Consider the following 6,000-nt stretch of genomic DNA (forward strand, 5'->3'; position numbering starts at 1 on the left):
CATAATGCGTCTGCTTCGCATTGCTGTAACCAGGTTTAGGGACTGGAGCGTAGTTTCAAATAATACTCAGAAGTGACTGCAAACTAAAAATCATAAATCAGTCACTCTCATAGTTGTTTTTATATTTCTTTCGTAACTATACTCAAACCGAAGAAACTTATTCACGGACGTTTTCGTGCCTCGCCAATACTCGAGCACACCAAACAAATAAAAATAAAAAAAGAATGTGTGTGTGTGTGTGTGTGTGTGTGTGTGTGTGTGTGTGTGTGTGTGTGTGTGTGTGTGTGTGTGTGTGTGAGAGAGAGAGAGAGAGAGAGAGAGAGAGAGAGAGAGAGAGAGAGAGAAATAAAGATAAAGAAGAGTGAGAGGGAGGGTAAAAAATTGTTGCAAAGAAATTGAATACCGGTATGTAAAGAAATCTTTCATTAAAATAATACGTTCCACATCATTACAAAGTGTCATATTCATGATCTATAGAACAAGTATTAATCCAATATAATCTAATCAATCATATTGCTCACTAGCCTTGAAGTGTCATGAATTACCGAAATTTTCGCCAATGTCAGTAACCAAATCTAAACTTGAAAATAAAAGAGGACAGTTTTTGTAATAAACCTGGGCTCATATCAAGATCCTTTCATCCCTGCTAACTAACCACGAAAGATGTCTGATATACCTCCATTCAGAAGTAACAAAGTGTGTATGCATTTAAAGATGAAGTGCATGATGTGAAGTTCTGTGATGGAGGTACGAACCCAACACGTAATCGGATTGTTAACTAAGTAAAATCAAATGTTACATATCGGTTTTCTTACCAGCTGCTAGGTGTTTGAATCTAAAATAAGGGTATACATTTTTTTGCCTGAGCGACAATCGAACCGCAGTCCTATCGTTCTTCTTTATCGTACACGAATACAGCTTAAGTATCAATTGCTTACTCACCAACAGTAAGATGTGTGCGTGTTTGATCAGAAATTGTTGGCAACACATGAACAGACATTAAAAATACACGTCAATTGTCACTAGCGAGTCGGTGTGCTCGTGATAGGGCTTGAAATGAAATTATGACTCTCTTTGTACTGGATCAGGAATCGGACCCACATACTTACGTTTGGAGGTGACCTAGAGAAGATTGCAGTCTTGGAAAAAGCAACGAAATGATTGAAGTATCCTGTTCCGAGAGATTCAGATCCTCGAAAGAGGAGATACGAATTCGAATCATAGTCTAGCACCAAATTTTTCAACGCCTCTAGTTCAATCAAGTACAAGTAAAATAAGAGCCATTTTCCTTTAAATGGCTATCGGTTCATCAAATAAAATAAAATTTTGTAATGTAAGTAAGCACATTGCTGTTGTGAGTATGATGTTGCACCGCCCAGGCCCTGTAATGATAAAGGGCCCGTTTGGGTCAGGCATATTGCATACAGAAGTGGAACAGAGAGCACCACTAAATTCTACAACCCGTATGCATTGCATACACACAGAAATTACTGTTACACTTTACTAATGGAGCCCAATGAGTGAATTGCATATTTTCCGATGAGAAAGAGCACTGGGAAGCAGTCTTCGCTACATTAGGTTACTTAAATTGGTGTCACTCTGAGCTAGAATTTATGGTCAGCGACTAAGTGTAAGGACAATGAGTCGGATGCAGGTTTTGCAACTGTGAAATACTTTCCTACATTATAGAAGCGAATATTAAATTTGAACTAATATTCCGAAAATTTTGAACTTGGATAGCTTAGAATGAAAATCTTTCTGTTTATTTCAAAGGAATACAATTGATTTTCTGTAACATTCTCTGTCATACTCAATTTGAAACAGGTCACGTCGACCAAATCATATGGAAGAACTGACAGCGACGTATTTCGGGAGGCAGTAAGATCACTTGGCTTTTGGTTTGGAAGTATTCGGCAGCCAATTCTAGCCGCAAGTGAATGAAGAAAGGCAGCGCGTTTTTGTTAGCAAGTTATGTCTTCATCAATTACTTTAGTTTCGATGTAATCTACGAGTAATTGCTGATGTTTGATATTAACATGAAAAGAATACCGTAGACAGGGAAAGAACTTGTTATGGGCAACTACTTCCATAATGACTAAAAGGCATTAAATGATCTCCAAGCAAATGTGTTCCAGCAGCAGTATGAAGAAAGTGATAATAATAAGTACGGTAATAATTGAATTATCCGGTAACTTCACACTTCACAGTAGATTTTCTCGAATTAAGATATTTCCTGAATTAGTGACAATTTCAAAATGGCTTCACATCAAGGCTATGATGTCTAGTAGCGTCTTTACATAGTGCTGACGTGAGAATAGCATAATATCCGCGTCACAAGCTTCCTTCTACTTAACCACATAATAGACTCTCATTTTTTCCACCGTGACTAATTTTGTAAGATAAGTACATCATCCGTTACAGCACACTCCTGGGACTGGGAAATGTGGTCTGGTGGAACGAACTATCACAAGTGCAGTGCGTCGGTACAAGCATTTACATTTAAGAGGCACAAACAGATTTACTTTAGTTCTGGTAACCTCAAGAGGAAGACGTTATAATAAAGAATCCGCATTAAACATCACGTTCCTTCATGCCCAACTGGACAGAGCCGGTTTCCTTTGGGAAATGACGTAGGCGGAGGTCACTGTAAACAGAAATACTGTCGCCAGTAAACTTACGTACATCACAAAATTTTATTTTATTTGATGAACCGATAGCCGTTTAAAGAAACATGGCTCTTATTTTACTTGTACTTCATTGAACTAGAGACGTTGAAAAATTTGGTGCTGGACTATGATTCGAATTCGTATCTCCTCTTTCGAGGATCTGAATCTCTCGGAACAGGATAGTTCAATCATTTCGTTCCTTTTTCCAAGACTGCAATCTTCTCTATGTCACCTCTAAAGGTAAGTATGTGGGTCCGATTCCTGATCCAGTACAAAAATATTCATAATTTCATTTCAAGCTCTATCACGTACGTGCACACCGACCTGCTAGTGAAAATTAAAGTGTATTTTTAATGCCTGTTCAAGTGTTGCCAACAATTTTTGGTCAAACACGCACACATCTTACTGCTGGTGAGTTAGCAATTGATACTTAAGCTATATTCGTGGACGATAAAGAAGAACGATAGGAGTGCGGTTCGATTGTCGCTCAGACGCAAAAATTTGTATCCTTATTTTAGATTCAAACCGAAACGAAACATTTGATTTTACTTAGTTAACAAACCGATTACGTGATCACAGAACTTCACATCATGCACTTCATCTTTAAATGCATACACACTTTGTTACTTCTGAATGGAGGTATATCAGACATCTTTCGTGGTTAGTTAACAGGGATGAAAGGGTCTTGATAGGAGCCCCGGTATATTTCAAAAAGTGTCGTCTTTTATTTCCAAGTTTAGATTTGGTTACTGATATTGGCGAAAATTTCGGTAATTCATGACACTTCAAGGCTAGTGAGCAATATGATTGATTAGATTATATTGGATTAATACTTGTTCTATAGATCATGAATACGACACTTCGTAATGATGTGGAACGTGTTATTTTAATGAAAGATTTCTTTACATACCGTTATTCAATTTCCTTACAACAATTTTTTACCCTCTCTCTCATTCTTCTTTATCTTTATTTCTCTCTCTCTCTCTTTCTCTCTCTCGCTCTCTCTCTCTTCTCTCTTTCTCTCTCTCTCTCTCTCTCTCTCTCTCTCTCTCTCTCTCTCTCTCTCTCTCTCTCTCTCTCACACACACACACACACACACACACACACACACACACACACACACACACACACTCATTCTTTTTTTATTTTTATTTGTTTGGTGTGCTCGAGTATCGGCGAGGAACGAAAACGTCCGTGAATAAGTTTCTTCGGTTTGAGTATAGTTACGAAAGAAATATAAAAACAACTATGAGAGTGACTGATTTATAATGCTTAGTTTGCAGTCATTTCTGAGTATTATTTGTAACTACGCTCCAGTCCCTAAACCTGGTTACAGCAATGCGAAGCAGACGCATTACGTATTGCAGGCCGTCACAGCCGCGTCTTTGAAAGGCCAGCTGTGGTCACTTCCCAGCCCACTGTAGGATCACATCAGTTCGTCTTCTTCCTGCTAGTACTGTAACTGAGATTTGGCAACAAGGCAAGGTATATTTGGAAACTCTGTGATCGACGAGTTACTTCATGGTGTGCAGGGAATTAAGCCTCAAAGTTCACTTGATTTTTCCTGTCATTTCCATTGCATAATCTGAGTTATTATCGCTTCAGGTGTAACAAAAGATTGTAAATTTACGGTTTTCAGCCCAGGAAAGTCATTGCATGTGTAAATCGCAACTAAACTGGTCCTTTAAATAGCGGTTTACGAGTTCTAGACTCTACTGGCCTCGTAAGAGAAATGCGCAACACATACCTCTTTGCTAGCTCTGTGGTGACGTGCTGACCTCTAAAAAAGCGTTAGTTGTGGTTCGCGGTTGTAATCTCGCTGAATGTAACGTTTTTATCCCTTCTGAGAAAGAACTACAAGCAGTCAGATCAAACATCGGTAACGAAATCGCAAGAAAATACTTTCAGCTCATAGTGCAATGGTGAAAACCTTACAATGCTGCACAGCAGGTAACTCCTCGTTCCGCTGCTGACAAGCAAATTTTGGGTCTCTAGGAATACATAACTTTATTTATGAAATGCCACATTTGCATACCTGTTGAGTATGACACAGCATACCATTTAAACACAGACCCAATCGAAATCGAAGTGAGTAGTATTTTACTAATTCGTGCCGATAGAGGCACGCTTGTGTACAGATACTCAGTTTTAACAAAACAGACTTTCGTTGTAAGGTTATCAAGGGTATTTCATTTCTTTTAATACAGTGACAATTTTCCTAAGGTTTCTTTTAGTGTTGTTAAAACAACACTAAACATGAGAGAGAAATTAATCATCAACGATATATGCGAATTCTCTGATGTGATCTATAACAGTCTGACATTGCACATGCAGTTTATTCATTACATGCATGTTGAAAACTTATTCTGAGTTAAAGCTGTCAAACAAAGTTTGAAGAAGAATAAAATGCCACTACCAGACGACAGCTAATGTAGAAAATACTTATCTGACTAGTTTGGCACGATGCGCTCTCCCCATACATAATACAAAAGCTTCGAGATGCATCTGCTGCCTGGCCGTCTATTAAACCTGAAAAGAACAAAATGTCGCAGAAGTTAGCCCTTTTTCCACATGTGGCTATTTTGTGTTGAGAAGTGAAGGTAATAATGTTCAAAGTTCCATTAAATTGGTAACTTCAGCAGACAGCAGAATTGCGTTGTAAAAAATGTAGCAGCAAATGAAATGGAACTCGCGACATCTTATCTACGGCGTGTGACGCTTACCGTGACGCTACTAGCTGTCACCTACCTACAGCAGCTCCAGGAGTCAACAATAGTTCCTCCAGAACCTCTGCATTCCACAGTGCTATGAGATAATACATATGGCTGGATCTAGACTTCTGATAGACAGACAGTTACAGGTTTTCTTTTGCACTGCACGACGTTTTCAACAAACAGATTACGCAATGGAGTAGCTCAAATGGAAAGGAACACTTCCTCTTTAAATTTCTGCATCCTACACTGTTGGCAGTTCTGTGTAGGTGGCAGTTATATGATTTTATTTCGGTGATTACAAAATAGAGTCGAATGTATGCACTGGGGAGCCGAGGGAGGTAGTTCATGGCGATTCGGTCAACCAAGTAAATGAATGTACTGTACATGCTGCCAACCATTACAGGGTGCCTGTGTGTCAGAATTCTCATCGAGTGTGCCGCAACGGTGTTATGAAAGAAAAATGAGGCACACAGAAGACGATTTGGTGGTATGTTGGACTGATGATATGTTGCTATGATGATGGTCCGGGTTTGATTCCAACTTCCTTCTATTATTTTTAACAGGGAGAGACAGATTCTATTCTGTTCTGGCTACGCCAAGTGAAGAAGGTATAATGGCA

The sequence above is a fragment of the Schistocerca serialis genome, chromosome 3 (genome assembly GCF_023864345.2).
Source record: "Schistocerca serialis cubense isolate TAMUIC-IGC-003099 chromosome 3, iqSchSeri2.2, whole genome shotgun sequence".
Lineage (NCBI taxonomy): Eukaryota > Metazoa > Arthropoda > Insecta > Orthoptera > Acrididae > Schistocerca > Schistocerca serialis.